The 18,722-nt window shown below is 63.9% G+C and overlaps 1 long non-coding RNA gene across 1 annotated transcript; it reads right to left on the reverse strand.

The window, feature by feature from the left end:
• Positions 1 to 12,661: 12,661 nt before the first annotated feature.
• On the reverse strand, positions 12,662 to 17,948 carry LOC139059400 (uncharacterized). The gene is made up of 3 exons (XR_011514140.1): positions 17,812 to 17,948; positions 14,859 to 16,740; positions 12,662 to 13,506 (listed from the first exon to the last, which is right to left on the reverse strand). It is a non-coding gene; the product is annotated as an uncharacterized lncRNA (long non-coding RNA).
• Between the last annotated feature and the right edge of the window lie 774 nt (positions 17,949 to 18,722).

Genomic DNA, 18,722 nt, shown 5'->3' on the forward strand with positions numbered 1-18,722 from the left:
TGCCTGCCTGCCTGCCTGCCTGCCTGCCTGCCTGCCTGCCTGCCTGCCTGCCTGCCTGCCTGCCTGCCTGCCTGCCTGCCTGCCTGCCTGCCTGCCTGCCTGCCTGCCTGCCTGCCTGCCTGCCTGCCTGCCTGCCTGCCTGCCTGCCTGCCTGCCTGCCTGCCTGCCTGCCTGCCTGCCTGCCTGCCTGCCTGCCTGCCTGCCTGCCTGCCTGCCTGCCTGCCTGCCTGCCTGCCTGCCTGCCTGCCTGCCTGCCTGCCTGCCTGCCTGCCTGCCTGCCTGCCTGCCTGCCTGCCTGCCTGCCTGCCTGCCTGCCTGCCTGCCTGCCTGCCTGCCTGCCTGCCTGCCTGCCTGCCTGCCTGCCTGCCTGCCTGCCTGCCTGCCTGCCTGCCTGCCTGCCTGCCTGCCTGCCTGCCTGCCTGCCTGCCTGCCTGCCTGCCTGCCTGCCTGCCTGCCTGCCTGCCTGCCTGCCTGCCTGCCTGCCTGCCTGCCTGCCTGCCTGCCTGCCTGCCTGCCTGCCTGCCTGCCTGCCTGCCTGCCTGCCTGCCTGCCTGCCTGCCTGCCTGCCTGCCTGCCTGCCTGCCTGCCTGCCTGCCTGCCTGCCTGCCTGCCTGCCTGCCTGCCTGCCTGCCTGCCTGCCTGCCTGCCTGCCTGCCTGCCTGCCTGCCTGCCTGCCTGCCTGCCTGCCTGCCTGCCTGCCTGCCTGCCTGCCTGCCTGCCTGCCTGCCTGCCTGCCTGCCTGCCTGCCTGCCTGCCTGCCTGCCTGCCTGCCTGCCTGCCTGCCTGCCTGCCTGCCTGCCTGCCTGCCTGCCTGCCTGCCTGCCTGCCTGCCTGCCTGCCTGCCTGCCTGCCTGCCTGCCTGCCTGCCTGCCTGCCTGCCTGCCTGCCTGCCTGCCTGCCTGCCTGCCTGCCTGCCTGCCTGCCTGCCTGCCTGCCTGCCTGCCTGCCTGCCTGCCTGCCTGCCTGCCTGCCTGCCTGCCTGCCTGCCTGCCTGCCTGCCTGCCTGCCTGCCTGCCTGCCTGCCTGCCTGCCTGCCTGCCTGCCTGCCTGCCTGCCTGCCTGCCTGCCTGCCTGCCTGCCTGCCTGCCTGCCTGCCTGCCTGCCTGCCTGCCTGCCTGCCTGCCTGCCTGCCTGCCTGCCTGCCTGCCTGCCTGCCTGCCTGCCTGCCTGCCTGCCTGCCTGCCTGCCTGCCTGCCTGCCTGCCTGCCTGCCTGCCTGCCTGCCTGCCTGCCTGCCTGCCTGCCTGCCTGCCTGCCTGCCTGCCTGCCTGCCTGCCTGCCTGCCTGCCTGCCTGCCTGCCTGCCTGCCTGCCTGCCTGCCTGCCTGCCTGCCTGCCTGCCTGCCTGCCTGCCTGCCTGCCTGCCTGCCTGCCTGCCTGCCTGCCTGCCTGCCTGCCTGCCTGCCTGCCTGCCTGCCTGCCTGCCTGCCTGCCTGCCTGCCTGCCTGCCTGCCTGCCTGCCTGCCTGCCTGCCTGCCTGCCTGCCTGCCTGCCTGCCTGCCTGCCTGCCTGCCTGCCTGCCTGCCTGCCTGCCTGCCTGCCTGCCTGCCTGCCTGCCTGCCTGCCTGCCTGCCTGCCTGCCTGCCTGCCTGCCTGCCTGCCTGCCTGCCTGCCTGCCTGCCTGCCTGCCTGCCTGCCTGCCTGCCTGCCTGCCTGCCTGCCTGCCTGCCTGCCTGCCTGCCTGCCTGCCTGCCTGCCTGCCTGCCTGCCTGCCTGCCTGCCTGCCTGCCTGCCTGCCTGCCTGCCTGCCTGCCTGCCTGCCTGCCTGCCTGCCTGCCTGCCTGCCTGCCTGCCTGCCTGCCTGCCTGCCTGCCTGCCTGCCTGCCTGCCTGCCTGCCTGCCTGCCTGCCTGCCTGCCTGCCTGCCTGCCTGCCTGCCTGCCTGCCTGCCTGCCTGCCTGCCTGCCTGCCTGCCTGCCTGCCTGCCTGCCTGCCTGCCTGCCTGCCTGCCTGCCTGCCTGCCTGCCTGCCTGCCTGCCTGCCTGCCTGCCTGCCTGCCTGCCTGCCTGCCTGCCTGCCTGCCTGCCTGCCTGCCTGCCTGCCTGCCTGCCTGCCTGCCTGCCTGCCTGCCTGCCTGCCTGCCTGCCTGCCTGCCTGCCTGCCTGCCTGCCTGCCTGCCTGCCTGCCTGCCTGCCTGCCTGCCTGCCTGCCTGCCTGCCTGCCTGCCTGCCTGCCTGCCTGCCTGCCTGCCTGCCTGCCTGCCTGCCTGCCTGCCTGCCTGCCTGCCTGCCTGCCTGCCTGCCTGCCTGCCTGCCTGCCTGCCTGCCTGCCTGCCTGCCTGCCTGCCTGCCTGCCTGCCTGCCTGCCTGCCTGCCTGCCTGCCTGCCTGCCTGCCTGCCTGCCTGCCTGCCTGCCTGCCTGCCTGCCTGCCTGCCTGCCTGCCTGCCTGCCTGCCTGCCTGCCTGCCTGCCTGCCTGCCTGCCTGCCTGCCTGCCTGCCTGCCTGCCTGCCTGCCTGCCTGCCTGCCTGCCTGCCTGCCTGCCTGCCTGCCTGCCTGCCTGCCTGCCTGCCTGCCTGCCTGCCTGCCTGCCTGCCTGCCTGCCTGCCTGCCTGCCTGCCTGCCTGCCTGCCTGCCTGCCTGCCTGCCTGCCTGCCTGCCTGCCTGCCTGCCTGCCTGCCTGCCTGCCTGCCTGCCTGCCTGCCTGCCTGCCTGCCTGCCTGCCTGCCTGCCTGCCTGCCTGCCTGCCTGCCTGCCTGCCTGCCTGCCTGCCTGCCTGCCTGCCTGCCTGCCTGCCTGCCTGCCTGCCTGCCTGCCTGCCTGCCTGCCTGCCTGCCTGCCTGCCTGCCTGCCTGCCTGCCTGCCTGCCTGCCTGCCTGCCTGCCTGCCTGCCTGCCTGCCTGCCTGCCTGCCTGCCTGCCTGCCTGCCTGCCTGCCTGCCTGCCTGCCTGCCTGCCTGCCTGCCTGCCTGCCTGCCTGCCTGCCTGCCTGCCTGCCTGCCTGCCTGCCTGCCTGCCTGCCTGCCTGCCTGCCTGCCTGCCTGCCTGCCTGCCTGCCTGCCTGCCTGCCTGCCTGCCTGCCTGCCTGCCTGCCTGCCTGCCTGCCTGCCTGCCTGCCTGCCTGCCTGCCTGCCTGCCTGCCTGCCTGCCTGCCTGCCTGCCTGCCTGCCTGCCTGCCTGCCTGCCTGCCTGCCTGCCTGCCTGCCTGCCTGCCTGCCTGCCTGCCTGCCTGCCTGCCTGCCTGCCTGCCTGCCTGCCTGCCTGCCTGCCTGCCTGCCTGCCTGCCTGCCTGCCTGCCTGCCTGCCTGCCTGCCTGCCTGCCTGCCTGCCTGCCTGCCTGCCTGCCTGCCTGCCTGCCTGCCTGCCTGCCTGCCTGCCTGCCTGCCTGCCTGCCTGCCTGCCTGCCTGCCTGCCTGCCTGCCTGCCTGCCTGCCTGCCTGCCTGCCTGCCTGCCTGCCTGCCTGCCTGCCTGCCTGCCTGCCTGCCTGCCTGCCTGCCTGCCTGCCTGCCTGCCTGCCTGCCTGCCTGCCTGCCTGCCTGCCTGCCTGCCTGCCTGCCTGCCTGCCTGCCTGCCTGCCTGCCTGCCTGCCTGCCTGCCTGCCTGCCTGCCTGCCTGCCTGCCTGCCTGCCTGCCTGCCTGCCTGCCTGCCTGCCTGCCTGCCTGCCTGCCTGCCTGCCTGCCTGCCTGCCTGCCTGCCTGCCTGCCTGCCTGCCTGCCTGCCTGCCTGCCTGCCTGCCTGCCTGCCTGCCTGCCTGCCTGCCTGCCTGCCTGCCTGCCTGCCTGCCTGCCTGCCTGCCTGCCTGCCTGCCTGCCTGCCTGCCTGCCTGCCTGCCTGCCTGCCTGCCTGCCTGCCTGCCTGCCTGCCTGCCTGCCTGCCTGCCTGCCTGCCTGCCTGCCTGCCTGCCTGCCTGCCTGCCTGCCTGCCTGCCTGCCTGCCTGCCTGCCTGCCTGCCTGCCTGCCTGCCTGCCTGCCTGCCTGCCTGCCTGCCTGCCTGCCTGCCTGCCTGCCTGCCTGCCTGCCTGCCTGCCTGCCTGCCTGCCTGCCTGCCTGCCTGCCTGCCTGCCTGCCTGCCTGCCTGCCTGCCTGCCTGCCTGCCTGCCTGCCTGCCTGCCTGCCTGCCTGCCTGCCTGCCTGCCTGCCTGCCTGCCTGCCTGCCTGCCTGCCTGCCTGCCTGCCTGCCTGCCTGCCTGCCTGCCTGCCTGCCTGCCTGCCTGCCTGCCTGCCTGCCTGCCTGCCTGCCTGCCTGCCTGCCTGCCTGCCTGCCTGCCTGCCTGCCTGCCTGCCTGCCTGCCTGCCTGCCTGCCTGCCTGCCTGCCTGCCTGCCTGCCTGCCTGCCTGCCTGCCTGCCTGCCTGCCTGCCTGCCTGCCTGCCTGCCTGCCTGCCTGCCTGCCTGCCTGCCTGCCTGCCTGCCTGCCTGCCTGCCTGCCTGCCTGCCTGCCTGCCTGCCTGCCTGCCTGCCTGCCTGCCTGCCTGCCTGCCTGCCTGCCTGCCTGCCTGCCTGCCTGCCTGCCTGCCTGCCTGCCTGCCTGCCTGCCTGCCTGCCTGCCTGCCTGCCTGCCTGCCTGCCTGCCTGCCTGCCTGCCTGCCTGCCTGCCTGCCTGCCTGCCTGCCTGCCTGCCTGCCTGCCTGCCTGCCTGCCTGCCTGCCTGCCTGCCTGCCTGCCTGCCTGCCTGCCTGCCTGCCTGCCTGCCTGCCTGCCTGCCTGCCTGCCTGCCTGCCTGCCTGCCTGCCTGCCTGCCTGCCTGCCTGCCTGCCTGCCTGCCTGCCTGCCTGCCTGCCTGCCTGCCTGCCTGCCTGCCTGCCTGCCTGCCTGCCTGCCTGCCTGCCTGCCTGCCTGCCTGCCTGCCTGCCTGCCTGCCTGCCTGCCTGCCTGCCTGCCTGCCTGCCTGCCTGCCTGCCTGCCTGCCTGCCTGCCTGCCTGCCTGCCTGCCTGCCTGCCTGCCTGCCTGCCTGCCTGCCTGCCTGCCTGCCTGCCTGCCTGCCTGCCTGCCTGCCTGCCTGCCTGCCTGCCTGCCTGCCTGCCTGCCTGCCTGCCTGCCTGCCTGCCTGCCTGCCTGCCTGCCTGCCTGCCTGCCTGCCTGCCTGCCTGCCTGCCTGCCTGCCTGCCTGCCTGCCTGCCTGCCTGCCTGCCTGCCTGCCTGCCTGCCTGCCTGCCTGCCTGCCTGCCTGCCTGCCTGCCTGCCTGCCTGCCTGCCTGCCTGCCTGCCTGCCTGCCTGCCTGCCTGCCTGCCTGCCTGCCTGCCTGCCTGCCTGCCTGCCTGCCTGCCTGCCTGCCTGCCTGCCTGCCTGCCTGCCTGCCTGCCTGCCTGCCTGCCTGCCTGCCTGCCTGCCTGCCTGCCTGCCTGCCTGCCTGCCTGCCTGCCTGCCTGCCTGCCTGCCTGCCTGCCTGCCTGCCTGCCTGCCTGCCTGCCTGCCTGCCTGCCTGCCTGCCTGCCTGCCTGCCTGCCTGCCTGCCTGCCTGCCTGCCTGCCTGCCTGCCTGCCTGCCTGCCTGCCTGCCTGCCTGCCTGCCTGCCTGCCTGCCTGCCTGCCTGCCTGCCTGCCTGCCTGCCTGCCTGCCTGCCTGCCTGCCTGCCTGCCTGCCTGCCTGCCTGCCTGCCTGCCTGCCTGCCTGCCTGCCTGCCTGCCTGCCTGCCTGCCTGCCTGCCTGCCTGCCTGCCTGCCTGCCTGCCTGCCTGCCTGCCTGCCTGCCTGCCTGCCTGCCTGCCTGCCTGCCTGCCTGCCTGCCTGCCTGCCTGCCTGCCTGCCTGCCTGCCTGCCTGCCTGCCTGCCTGCCTGCCTGCCTGCCTGCCTGCCTGCCTGCCTGCCTGCCTGCCTGCCTGCCTGCCTGCCTGCCTGCCTGCCTGCCTGCCTGCCTGCCTGCCTGCCTGCCTGCCTGCCTGCCTGCCTGCCTGCCTGCCTGCCTGCCTGCCTGCCTGCCTGCCTGCCTGCCTGCCTGCCTGCCTGCCTGCCTGCCTGCCTGCCTGCCTGCCTGCCTGCCTGCCTGCCTGCCTGCCTGCCTGCCTGCCTGCCTGCCTGCCTGCCTGCCTGCCTGCCTGCCTGCCTGCCTGCCTGCCTGCCTGCCTGCCTGCCTGCCTGCCTGCCTGCCTGCCTGCCTGCCTGCCTGCCTGCCTGCCTGCCTGCCTGCCTGCCTGCCTGCCTGCCTGCCTGCCTGCCTGCCTGCCTGCCTGCCTGCCTGCCTGCCTGCCTGCCTGCCTGCCTGCCTGCCTGCCTGCCTGCCTGCCTGCCTGCCTGCCTGCCTGCCTGCCTGCCTGCCTGCCTGCCTGCCTGCCTGCCTGCCTGCCTGCCTGCCTGCCTGCCTGCCTGCCTGCCTGCCTGCCTGCCTGCCTGCCTGCCTGCCTGCCTGCCTGCCTGCCTGCCTGCCTGCCTGCCTGCCTGCCTGCCTGCCTGCCTGCCTGCCTGCCTGCCTGCCTGCCTCCTGCCTGCCTGCCTGCCTGCCTGCCTGCCTGCCTGCCTGCCTGCCTGCCTGCCTGCCTGCCTGCCTGCCTGCCTGCCTGCCTGCCTGCCTGCCTGCCTGCCTGCCTGCCTGCCTGCCTGCCTGCCTGCCTGCCTGCCTGCCTGCCTGCCTGCCTGCCTGCCTGCCTGCCTGCCTGCCTGCCTGCCTGCCTGCCTGCCTGCCTGCCTGCCTGCCTGCCTGCCTGCCTGCCTGCCTGCCTGCCTGCCTGCCTGCCTGCCTGCCTGCCTGCCTGCCTGCCTGCCTGCCTGCCTGCCTGCCTGCCTGCCTGCCTGCCTGCCTGCCTGCCTGCCTGCCTGCCTGCCTGCCTGCCTGCCTGCCTGCCTGCCTGCCTGCCTGCCTGCCTGCCTGCCTGCCTGCCTGCCTGCCTGCCTGCCTGCCTGCCTGCCTGCCTGCCTGCCTGCCTGCCTGCCTGCCTGCCTGCCTGCCTGCCTGCCTGCCTGCCTGCCTGCCTGCCTGCCTGCCTGCCTGCCTGCCTGCCTGCCTGCCTGCCTGCCTGCCTGCCTGCCTGCCTGCCTGCCTGCCTGCCTGCCTGCCTGCCTGCCTGCCTGCCTGCCTGCCTGCCTGCCTGCCTGCCTGCCTGCCTGCCTGCCTGCCTGCCTGCCTGCCTGCCTGCCTGCCTGCCTGCCTGCCTGCCTGCCTGCCTGCCTGCCTGCCTGCCTGCCTGCCTGCCTGCCTGCCTGCCTGCCTGCCTGCCTGCCTGCCTGCCTGCCTGCCTGCCTGCCTGCCTGCCTGCCTGCCTGCCTGCCTGCCTGCCTGCCTGCCTGCCTGCCTGCCTGCCTGCCTGCCTGCCTGCCTGCCTGCCTGCCTGCCTGCCTGCCTGCCTGCCTGCCTGCCTGCCTGCCTGCCTGCCTGCCTGCCTGCCTGCCTGCCTGCCTGCCTGCCTGCCTGCCTGCCTGCCTGCCTGCCTGCCTGCCTGCCTGCCTGCCTGCCTGCCTGCCTGCCTGCCTGCCTGCCTGCCTGCCTGCCTGCCTGCCTGCCTGCCTGCCTGCCTGCCTGCCTGCCTGCCTGCCTGCCTGCCTGCCTGCCTGCCTGCCTGCCTGCCTGCCTGCCTGCCTGCCTGCCTGCCTGCCTGCCTGCCTGCCTGCCTGCCTGCCTGCCTGCCTGCCTGCCTGCCTGCCTGCCTGCCTGCCTGCCTGCCTGCCTGCCTGCCTGCCTGCCTGCCTGCCTGCCTGCCTGCCTGCCTGCCTGCCTGCCTGCCTGCCTGCCTGCCTGCCTGCCTGCCTGCCTGCCTGCCTGCCTGCCTGCCTGCCTGCCTGCCTGCCTGCCTGCCTGCCTGCCTGCCTGCCTGCCTGCCTGCCTGCCTGCCTGCCTGCCTGCCTGCCTGCCTGCCTGCCTGCCTGCCTGCCTGCCTGCCTGCCTGCCTGCCTGCCTGCCTGCCTGCCTGCCTGCCTGCCTGCCTGCCTGCCTGCCTGCCTGCCTGCCTGCCTGCCTGCCTGCCTGCCTGCCTGCCTGCCTGCCTGCCTGCCTGCCTGCCTGCCTGCCTGCCTGCCTGCCTGCCTGCCTGCCTGCCTGCCTGCCTGCCTGCCTGCCTGCCTGCCTGCCTGCCTGCCTGCCTGCCTGCCTGCCTGCCTGCCTGCCTGCCTGCCTGCCTGCCTGCCTGCCTGCCTGCCTGCCTGCCTGCCTGCCTGCCTGCCTGCCTGCCTGCCTGCCTGCCTGCCTGCCTGCCTGCCTGCCTGCCTGCCTGCCTGCCTGCCTGCCTGCCTGCCTGCCTGCCTGCCTGCCTGCCTGCCTGCCTGCCTGCCTGCCTGCCTGCCTGCCTGCCTGCCTGCCTGCCTGCCTGCCTGCCTGCCTGCCTGCCTGCCTGCCTGCCTGCCTGCCTGCCTGCCTGCCTGCCTGCCTGCCTGCCTGCCTGCCTGCCTGCCTGCCTGCCTGCCTGCCTGCCTGCCTGCCTGCCTGCCTGCCTGCCTGCCTGCCTGCCTGCCTGCCTGCCTGCCTGCCTGCCTGCCTGCCTGCCTGCCTGCCTGCCTGCCTGCCTGCCTGCCTGCCTGCCTGCCTGCCTGCCTGCCTGCCTGCCTGCCTGCCTGCCTGCCTGCCTGCCTGCCTGCCTGCCTGCCTGCCTGCCTGCCTGCCTGCCTGCCTGCCTGCCTGCCTGCCTGCCTGCCTGCCTGCCTGCCTGCCTGCCTGCCTGCCTGCCTGCCTGCCTGCCTGCCTGCCTGCCTGCCTGCCTGCCTGCCTGCCTGCCTGCCTGCCTGCCTGCCTGCCTGCCTGCCTGCCTGCCTGCCTGCCTGCCTGCCTGCCTGCCTGCCTGCCTGCCTGCCTGCCTGCCTGCCTGCCTGCCTGCCTGCCTGCCTGCCTGCCTGCCTGCCTGCCTGCCTGCCTGCCTGCCTGCCTGCCTGCCTGCCTGCCTGCCTGCCTGCCTGCCTGCCTGCCTGCCTGCCTGCCTGCCTGCCTGCCTGCCTGCCTGCCTGCCTGCCTGCCTGCCTGCCTGCCTGCCTGCCTGCCTGCCTGCCTGCCTGCCTGCCTGCCTGCCTGCCTGCCTGCCTGCCTGCCTGCCTGCCTGCCTGCCTGCCTGCCTGCCTGCCTGCCTGCCTGCCTGCCTGCCTGCCTGCCTGCCTGCCTGCCTGCCTGCCTGCCTGCCTGCCTGCCTGCCTGCCTGCCTGCCTGCCTGCCTGCCTGCCTGCCTGCCTGCCTGCCTGCCTGCCTGCCTGCCTGCCTGCCTGCCTGCCTGCCTGCCTGCCTGCCTGCCTGCCTGCCTGCCTGCCTGCCTGCCTGCCTGCCTGCCTGCCTGCCTGCCTGCCTGCCTGCCTGCCTGCCTGCCTGCCTGCCTGCCTGCCTGCCTGCCTGCCTGCCTGCCTGCCTGCCTGCCTGCCTGCCTGCCTGCCTGCCTGCCTGCCTGCCTGCCTGCCTGCCTGCCTGCCTGCCTGCCTGCCTGCCTGCCTGCCTGCCTGCCTGCCTGCCTGCCTGCCTGCCTGCCTGCCTGCCTGCCTGCCTGCCTGCCTGCCTGCCTGCCTGCCTGCCTGCCTGCCTGCCTGCCTGCCTGCCTGCCTGCCTGCCTGCCTGCCTGCCTGCCTGCCTGCCTGCCTGCCTGCCTGCCTGCCTGCCTGCCTGCCTGCCTGCCTGCCTGCCTGCCTGCCTGCCTGCCTGCCTGCCTGCCTGCCTGCCTGCCTGCCTGCCTGCCTGCCTGCCTGCCTGCCTGCCTGCCTGCCTGCCTGCCTGCCTGCCTGCCTGCCTGCCTGCCTGCCTGCCTGCCTGCCTGCCTGCCTGCCTGCCTGCCTGCCTGCCTGCCTGCCTGCCTGCCTGCCTGCCTGCCTGCCTGCCTGCCTGCCTGCCTGCCTGCCTGCCTGCCTGCCTGCCTGCCTGCCTGCCTGCCTGCCTGCCTGCCTGCCTGCCTGCCTGCCTGCCTGCCTGCCTGCCTGCCTGCCTGCCTGCCTGCCTGCCTGCCTGCCTGCCTGCCTGCCTGCCTGCCTGCCTGCCTGCCTGCCTGCCTGCCTGCCTGCCTGCCTGCCTGCCTGCCTGCCTGCCTGCCTGCCTGCCTGCCTGCCTGCCTGCCTGCCTGCCTGCCTGCCTGCCTGCCTGCCTGCCTGCCTGCCTGCCTGCCTGCCTGCCTGCCTGCCTGCCTGCCTGCCTGCCTGCCTGCCTGCCTGCCTGCCTGCCTGCCTGCCTGCCTGCCTGCCTGCCTGCCTGCCTGCCTGCCTGCCTGCCTGCCTGCCTGCCTGCCTGCCTGCCTGCCTGCCTGCCTGCCTGCCTGCCTGCCTGCCTGCCTGCCTGCCTGCCTGCCTGCCTGCCTGCCTGCCTGCCTGCCTGCCTGCCTGCCTGCCTGCCTGCCTGCCTGCCTGCCTGCCTGCCTGCCTGCCTGCCTGCCTGCCTGCCTGCCTGCCTGCCTGCCTGCCTGCCTGCCTGCCTGCCTGCCTGCCTGCCTGCCTGCCTGCCTGCCTGCCTGCCTGCCTGCCTGCCTGCCTGCCTGCCTGCCTGCCTGCCTGCCTGCCTGCCTGCCTGCCTGCCTGCCTGCCTGCCTGCCTGCCTGCCTGCCTGCCTGCCTGCCTGCCTGCCTGCCTGCCTGCCTGCCTGCCTGCCTGCCTGCCTGCCTGCCTGCCTGCCTGCCTGCCTGCCTGCCTGCCTGCCTGCCTGCCTGCCTGCCTGCCTGCCTGCCTGCCTGCCTGCCTGCCTGCCTGCCTGCCTGCCTGCCTGCCTGCCTGCCTGCCTGCCTGCCTGCCTGCCTGCCTGCCTGCCTGCCTGCCTGCCTGCCTGCCTGCCTGCCTGCCTGCCTGCCTGCCTGCCTGCCTGCCTGCCTGCCTGCCTGCCTGCCTGCCTGCCTGCCTGCCTGCCTGCCTGCCTGCCTGCCTGCCTGCCTGCCTGCCTGCCTGCCTGCCTGCCTGCCTGCCTGCCTGCCTGCCTGCCTGCCTGCCTGCCTGCCTGCCTGCCTGCCTGCCTGCCTGCCTGCCTGCCTGCCTGCCTGCCTGCCTGCCTGCCTGCCTGCCTGCCTGCCTGCCTGCCTGCCTGCCTGCCTGCCTGCCTGCCTGCCTGCCTGCCTGCCTGCCTGCCTGCCTGCCTGCCTGCCTGCCTGCCTGCCTGCCTGCCTGCCTGCCTGCCTGCCTGCCTGCCTGCCTGCCTGCCTGCCTGCCTGCCTGCCTGCCTGCCTGCCTGCCTGCCTGCCTGCCTGCCTGCCTGCCTGCCTGCCTGCCTGCCTGCCTGCCTGCCTGCCTGCCTGCCTGCCTGCCTGCCTGCCTGCCTGCCTGCCTGCCTGCCTGCCTGCCTGCCTGCCTGCCTGCCTGCCTGCCTGCCTGCCTGCCTGCCTGCCTGCCTGCCTGCCTGCCTGCCTGCCTGCCTGCGTGCGTGCGTGCGTGCGTGCGTGCGTGCGTGCGTGCGTGCGTGCGTGCGTGCGTGCGTGCCCCATCTACATGGGTCACTGGGTAGTCCATGGTTGACTTGACAGCGCATCGGGCTATTTGTACTGAGGGAACAGGACTCAAAACCAACCGTCGGACAATCTTAGGTCACTGAGTATGGCAGTGCATGCATATGGGGCACACTTTAACGAACCTCTTTCAAGCCGACATGGGACACTAAAGATGCAGGACTAGACCATGCACCACTCTTCAGTTCGGATCGGATCGGAAAACATTCATTGGGCTCTAGAAAAGAGATCTTCGCGGCTTCAGACGGCCTCTTCCATCTTCTGATGGATTCTTCTGTCTGCAATCACAGGGTTGGTGCCCTAGTCCAAGGCTCCACTGAGTATGGCCAACCCGCGAGCTCGCTCTATGTGGGGCATTCGGCATGTGTCACTCAGGCTGTGCTGGTCTTCAGTTCTTTGATGTCAACATGGGTCACTGGGTGTGGGCCAGTGAAAATGTGCCGCTGTTCAATGACAAATATATCTAAATTTAGCCGATGCAGAACGCAATCAAACCCGCGTCACAGATGTTCCTCAAGAACAGCAACCTGACACCTTGCCATGTTCCACCACACATGCAGCTGGTACGCGCCGTTTTTCAATGAACGTCTTTCACGCCAACGCTTTAGCGAGCTGCGCCGTGAATGCACTGGGTGTGTGGTGCTCTTCAATAAACCTCTAGTCAACTTGGGTGACTGAGTATGTCCCGCTAGGTGCGCTGCAAACGAGAAAACAAAGCTTCAGCCTCCGTAAGCACCAGAGCGCCACGCTTCTCGCCCCGAAGGACACACGTGGACTTTTCATCAGTGCCACTAGATGGCGCAGTGTGTCCAGCAAGAAGCGAGAGAGGGAATCCCGAATGACGTCCTTGAAAGCGTTCGCACGCGCCAACGTCATTCATTCCGGAGGACACGCGCAGGCTTTCTGGCGGTGGCGCGAGATGGCGCCGACTGTGCTTGAGAAAGCGTCAAAGAGGAGTCCCGCTGCAGTACACGCCTCATACATAACTCGTTTCGACGGTTGCAATACCTTGTGTTGCTATAGTGATTCAGTGCTCAACGCATTACCGTCGACAGTCATTTTGAGATGGGTTCTACATTTTTATTAGGAATTTCCAGGAAATTTTGTAATATGAATAGCAATAATTTACTGATTTATCTGAAATTCAAGAGCATGTAATTTTCATTAACTCATTCCACTCAAGTGGTACAAATCCCCGACTATTAGTATATGCTACAGTTTTCGAGGCCATTATCATCATTGAAAAAGTTCCGGTGCAACAAGTGATCTCAGTTGCGAGTGAATCAATTTTAGTGAATGTGCTGTGCATAAATATTTGACTCAACCTTAAAGCAAGCAAACACGACGCCAGGATGCCTGTTTGAAGGAATTCCTTGCCTTTATTCTCCGATAATATTAATAATTCTTAGGAGAACACGAACAACTTCGGCAATAACAATACTTCGCTACATTTCCTTCAGTAACACGAATGCGAACTAGCGTTGGATTCCACACTTATTACGCGAATCACGTAAACAATGATAGCATACGTTATTTGTCATCTTATATACAAGCTGTCTCACGCATCATGATGCCACTCACAAGGCAGGAGAAGCGAGGGAGTTTTTGCCGAACCAATCATCCTTATCGCTCTGAGGAAATTCAAATAGAACACGCCTCGAGATTAGTGACAAGTCCTCGCTAGCTTGGTCAGTACAGCGCGCTTCCGTAGCTTCTTTCGGACATTTCTGCGCATGGGAACATGACATAATAAAAAAATATTCTATACTGAAATAAAAGCTTTCTCAAAGTAAACTGTGCGTCCTTATGATTGTAAAGGGTCGGAACATATCCTTTGTGCTGAAAATGTTACCAGAAACATTTGACGGTGCGTCCAGATGTGAACGAACAAAAAAATATCAGAGCAGGCCACGCCGACGCACGAGCCCCAAATCACAAAGCTATGTTCGCGCTTGTCAAAAGTTCATGGGTGTGCCGAGGAGTGCTGAATATCGGCCAACCTCAAATAACCACGTACTTCCCTCCAGCAATCCTCGTTCAGGTCACTCAGCTGCGCCCCTCCGTCTTCGCTCGAGTAGCACGACACACGCTGACGGACGATGCCTGCGAGTCTCATAAAGGTGTGCATGTCTTCCAGCGAATTGACCGCTTCTCTGATCATGACGCGGGCGTCGTCCTCACTGACCGCAGAAAGCTCGGCGACCTGTTCCGGCAGTGCTGGATGAAGGCACATGCTTTCCAGCGCTTCAGCACACGCCCTGTCAAGGATACAATTTAGTTAATTAGCTGAGAGAACGCGATCTTATAGTTGTAGTAAGACGCTTTGCTAATGGTACGCTGAAACATTCACCAACGTCATTATTGTGGAAGTAGGAGTGAAGCAAAGGCGATTACGTGTTGGTTACACCGGGCGTTCAAGATATTGCAGAACAGTTTTGTTGATGGAACTGACTGAATTATGTGTTTCTCTTCTCAGCTACAATGTTGAGTTTTTGTAAACATTATTGGTTTCTTTAACGGCCTGGAAATATTTTCAATTTAGTTTGTTGGCATGCGACACCTTAAGAAGGTAAGATATGCGTATGCGAATACAACACAGCGTCGCAGAAAGTCAAGGCTAAATTCTCGTAATGTTAAGAGCATGAAACCCATTGCCTATACACTCGTTGTGGCGAACAGCAGTGGGAAGAAGTCATCGTTGAACATAAGATATTTCCTGACGTAGGTATAGCGAAGGATTAATTTTGCTGTGTTTTGGTAGGCAAGTTTGTAGATTGTTATCAAGTAGGAATTCTCATATGATGCAGTATCCTGACGAGCTAAAGTTAGTTGAACCATATGCCTACTCTAACAGAAGCTTTGTCATAACCACGTGAATTGAAAGCGCAATGAGTTTGAGTACATTACAGATGACGGAATAGCGCTTTTCAGGAAGCGTTGTCAACTCACTCATACGGATGAAGTGACCAGCATCGATACTCATTTAACATCCGCTGCCTCATTTGATGGCGAAATAAGCATGCGCATCGATATTGTTGCTCCTAAGGCTGGCTTGGTTTCCTGCTGCAGTGTTCAATGTGCCATACATAGACATGTAATTCGGGCCGGTGTTAACTAATTGACAGTTTTCACAGAGCGTCTCACACGCTCCACGCACATTAAACGTTCATTCAACGCACATTCAGTACACAGAACCGCAGTGATTTCAAGGTTTCAATACGCGCACTTCCCAGAGACACCCACGAGGCGCAGTCATCTTGGCTACAAAGCGTCAAACAAGCCCAGCTGACGCACACTAACGCTCTCCTAAATAGCTTCTGTGTTGTAGCAAGGCCTGCAATATTCGTTCCTGTGAGGGGCTGCGGCCAATTTTTTGGAATGCATGGGCAGTAGAGGGGCCAACCATAAATTCTCCACTAAAACTGTCTATTACTCCAAGTGCAGTTTTCGCATATGGGTAACTCACAACGACAACTTTTACTGTTATCTAAAGGCAGCAAGTACAGGCAACGAATGCCCTGCGTCTTCAACACGAAACTATGTTTGTCTAGATACTTCCTAACCTGGCTTGAGAACAGTGGTAGTTACTAACTCTGTCGCGCATACGTACCAGTCGCATCGATATCCACTCACGAATAGAGCAGCGCGCCGAAGAAGTCCGGAATTGCGTCGCATCGTGTCCCACACCTCGAACCAGTCCCTCTCCGCCTGTTTGTCGCCCAAAGACGCATCGACGACAACAGTGAGCAGTGTGTGATTTTTGTTGATTTCTTTGGACAAAACTTTGAAGAAGGTGCAGGCGACGTGCGAACTTTCGGGAACGAAGTACACGCGTTGCATGTTCTTGCTTGACTTGACTGTCTGCGCGAGCACCTCGGTGTCTCGTTCCTCCATATCGGGCACTTCCACGTGCAACTCCGTTACGCTCACGTTGTGAGACAAAGATGTGACAATATCCGTCCAGCAGGTTCTTGGCAGGTAGAGAGAAGGGTCGGAAAACAGTATTAAGTGCAGGTTTTTCAAGGCGACTGATGCTCTGATGTAGTCAGCGATCAGAGAAGACATTACGGAGTCCATAGTGTGCTTGGCGATTACCAAATGGACCGATGTGACGTGACTTGCGGAAGGCAACCTACGCATTATGCGAGAGAACTCGATTATCGTGTCACTTCGTAAACACGCATACATCTCAGAAAATCCTGTGTATTCTAGCATATCGGCACTTTCTGGAGGAAAGTTCGTTTCGAAGAAAACCTGCTTCTCTGCGCCGGCCTCTTTCAAAGCGCTGCATATGTTCGGGAGAAAGTGGTAGTACGTGACATTCCATTCGATAGTTAGCCTTAAACTTACTTTTGTCGGCAGTGCCCTTATTAACGTCGCCCACTGCTCCAACTTCCCGGCGCAAAACGGCAGCCTAACTACGGTCATGGTTTCGTTTTCTCTGAGCGCTTCCAGCCAGTGATCATAGGCGGTGTCATCTTGCATTACTCTGTCTTGTATCGTGGAAATCATGCTAAACCTGCTTATTGTTTCGTTTTTAGCAAATAACATCGGTATGAGCTTGGCACTTTCGGCATCAACGGCGAAGTTTGTCAGGTTCACTTCTGTGACAGTATTGTTTCCTAATAGGCCTCTCACTATCCATATCAAGGAGTCTTGCATTTTGTTACAAGCCAGGATGGTCAGAGTTGTTAGCGTCGTGGTGTTCTTCAAGTACTCTGCGAACCCAGCTCGATGGGACAGCGACGCTTCGCTTACAAATGACTCGTCTAGCGAGAGCTCCTTGAGGCTGCGGTTCTGTGTGAGTGCTTTCAGGAAGGCTTCCGCACCATGGATTTTGATGCACACCATAGGTAATCGCAATGCTTCCAGATATGTCGTCGTTTGGAGAAGCGCTGACAGCACGTCTAGAAAGGCTACTGGACATTTCCAGGCCGACGTGCATTCGAGTTCTTCCAATCTGCGCAAGGAAGAGATCAACTTGCAAATGTCCTCTTGCGCTTTCCTACTTGCGAAACGGGGATCGTGGAATCGCAGTACTTTCACATAAGCGTTACCCTGAAGCGCGTCGGCGAGGCATGCGATTTTGATAGGTTCCATCATGACACTGATGTCAAGAGTTCCAACGCAGTGATGCGTGTTTAGCAGTCTGCAGGCAAGTGTCATGGCTCGTTGCATCTGTTGCCTTGCGGGAAGTTGTATCCACGGTTTCTCGAAACTGATCAGGGAGAGTTGACCACGTGGGCTGGACGATTCCCGTAGCTCGAGTCGACACTGGCAGAGAAATTCATTCCACAGTGAGAGCTTGCGGACAATGCAACACGTTCGGTCTTTAGCTGCCGTGCATGGCTCGCACGGCTCGATGCTGGAGCCGGTGAAGCAGGGACGGTCTCCGCGTACGTTGCCCAGTTCAGGGTCGGAATGTCTGCCTGGCTCGGCCTCTTGAGGTGCAAACCCTCTGTAGGTAGTGCTCCCACGTTCCACCATATTGTCTGCGCAAAATAAAATTATTTGATAACTATGGAATCTTCTTTGACGGTTGTACTGAATTAAGTCTGGGTGTCAGCGTGTGTAGTTACAAACTACGTTAATCCACGTCATATAAGCGTATATCTTGTCTTACCTGATAGACGTACAACTAAAGTGTGAACTTTTTTTGACGTAATAGCCTACCGTGCTTTTCAGAGCAGAAGATGTGACTGCGAGAACCATTGCAATATATCGTGGCATACTGCACGAAAAGCATTTTAGAGCGCAGCTCTTTGGCTCCCGTTCCTGCAGCGAGCATCGGCGTCGGCATCAGCGTAACCGAGCGAAGGAGCACAGCTAAAGATAGAAGAGAGAACGCGGAGTGCAGCGGGGTATGGAAGACGTGAGGGGGAAAGCGGAGGATACGGGTATTGAGAAAGGAGGAGAAGCGTCGTGCGGAGACGATGGCTACGAGATGGCGCCATAGTAGCACACGTCGTCTCGGAGGCCTGTCGGCGGCGGCTCCTATGAATTGCGCCTACGTGTCACCCACGTGCTGTCCTTCGCGAGCTCCAGATTAGTGAGGCAGTCGCGCCACACTTCCCGCCGTTTTCAACGTGCCGCACGAGACAAATCGTCCGCGCCACCCAATATATCGCGAAATGAAAACACATATAGATTTGCGCTCAAATTTCACATTAGGGGGTATCACAATCGTCGGTGGATTTTTTATCAGTTTAGATCTCTTTATCCCAAATATGAATTACTATTTATTGGAATAACCTATTTTTGGTGCGCAGTCACTGCACCGCTGCTTCGATTACGTTCTCTCATATAAACGCTCCACTGGAAACAATTTACGCAGTCATTTACGCAATCATTTCTACTTAATGTGAACCACAGTCACTAAGTATTCACAGCTGTTGCTTCGCATGTCTACTTATTGTGTTAAACCACAAAACTGAGATACCAGTAAAAGAAGCGGAAGGAAGACAGCGTGATGGATTGTGGCACTCGGGTTATGAAATAAAAACAAACGTACACTGGAACGGCGATCATACTAGGTATCACCGACGCAACGCGTCTACACTCACCCTAATATCGGCGGTGCGGCTTCGTCGCTTTCGGGTGGAAAGAAGCTGTGATTGTTCTTGCGATCAAGGTCTGTGCAAGTCAAGACTTTGGTTTGGCTTAGTTTGGTCTTGTCTTTTTCGTCTTACCTCCCAAATACTGCCGCATACCCACTAAGGAGTTCGTCTTCTTCTTCGTCTCCTATAATCACGTATGCCAAGGACAGGCTTTACCCGTAGCAACAACAAAAAATTACGACACTATGCCTTTTCATAAAGAAGAAAACAAAAACTTCAAAGCTCATCCACGGCTGATTCCGCGAAACATAAGTTCTTCCTATTCTTTCTTTCTTTTGTTTATTTGTTTACTTCAGAAGATGCGGGATGGCCCAGGCAAAAAGCGACAAATTCGCTTGAAGGAAACCTGAACACCCCTTGTACATGGCATACATCAAACGTGCACGCTCAAGTAGGTCAACACAACCAAAATGAGCACAGATCTAAGCATACAAAAGAAGTTGTATGAGACACACTCGCAATCTCGGCCCTGCGAAAGTGGATGCCCAGAGAAGGTGTTGAAAACCAGCACTACAACTGCTGAGGAGGGTATGTAATTCTTTATGCCTTAGAATAATGCTAGTAGTGCTATTTTGAAGTAATAGAAGAAATGGGAGTAGCGGTAGTTTTGACAGAACGCCGCCGCCCGTAGTGGCGCTCCAACAACATTGAAATCACTTGCTAGGCTGGTTATTTCGTATACGAAAGGCTAGGCATATCCTACCCCACATCGCAAGCCGCCGTCGCCGTAACAACTTGCGCAACAGTAGTCTTTACCGGGAAACAGATGCGGGGAGCGATGGGTGCCTCGCATTTCTATCGCGAGCCCCTTATCATCAATTAAGTGGTTCAGAGGCTTGTTTTGAGATTGGACTTTA

The sequence above is a fragment of the Dermacentor albipictus genome, chromosome 1 (assembly GCF_038994185.2).
Source record: "Dermacentor albipictus isolate Rhodes 1998 colony chromosome 1, USDA_Dalb.pri_finalv2, whole genome shotgun sequence".
Classification (NCBI taxonomy): domain Eukaryota; kingdom Metazoa; phylum Arthropoda; class Arachnida; order Ixodida; family Ixodidae; genus Dermacentor; species Dermacentor albipictus.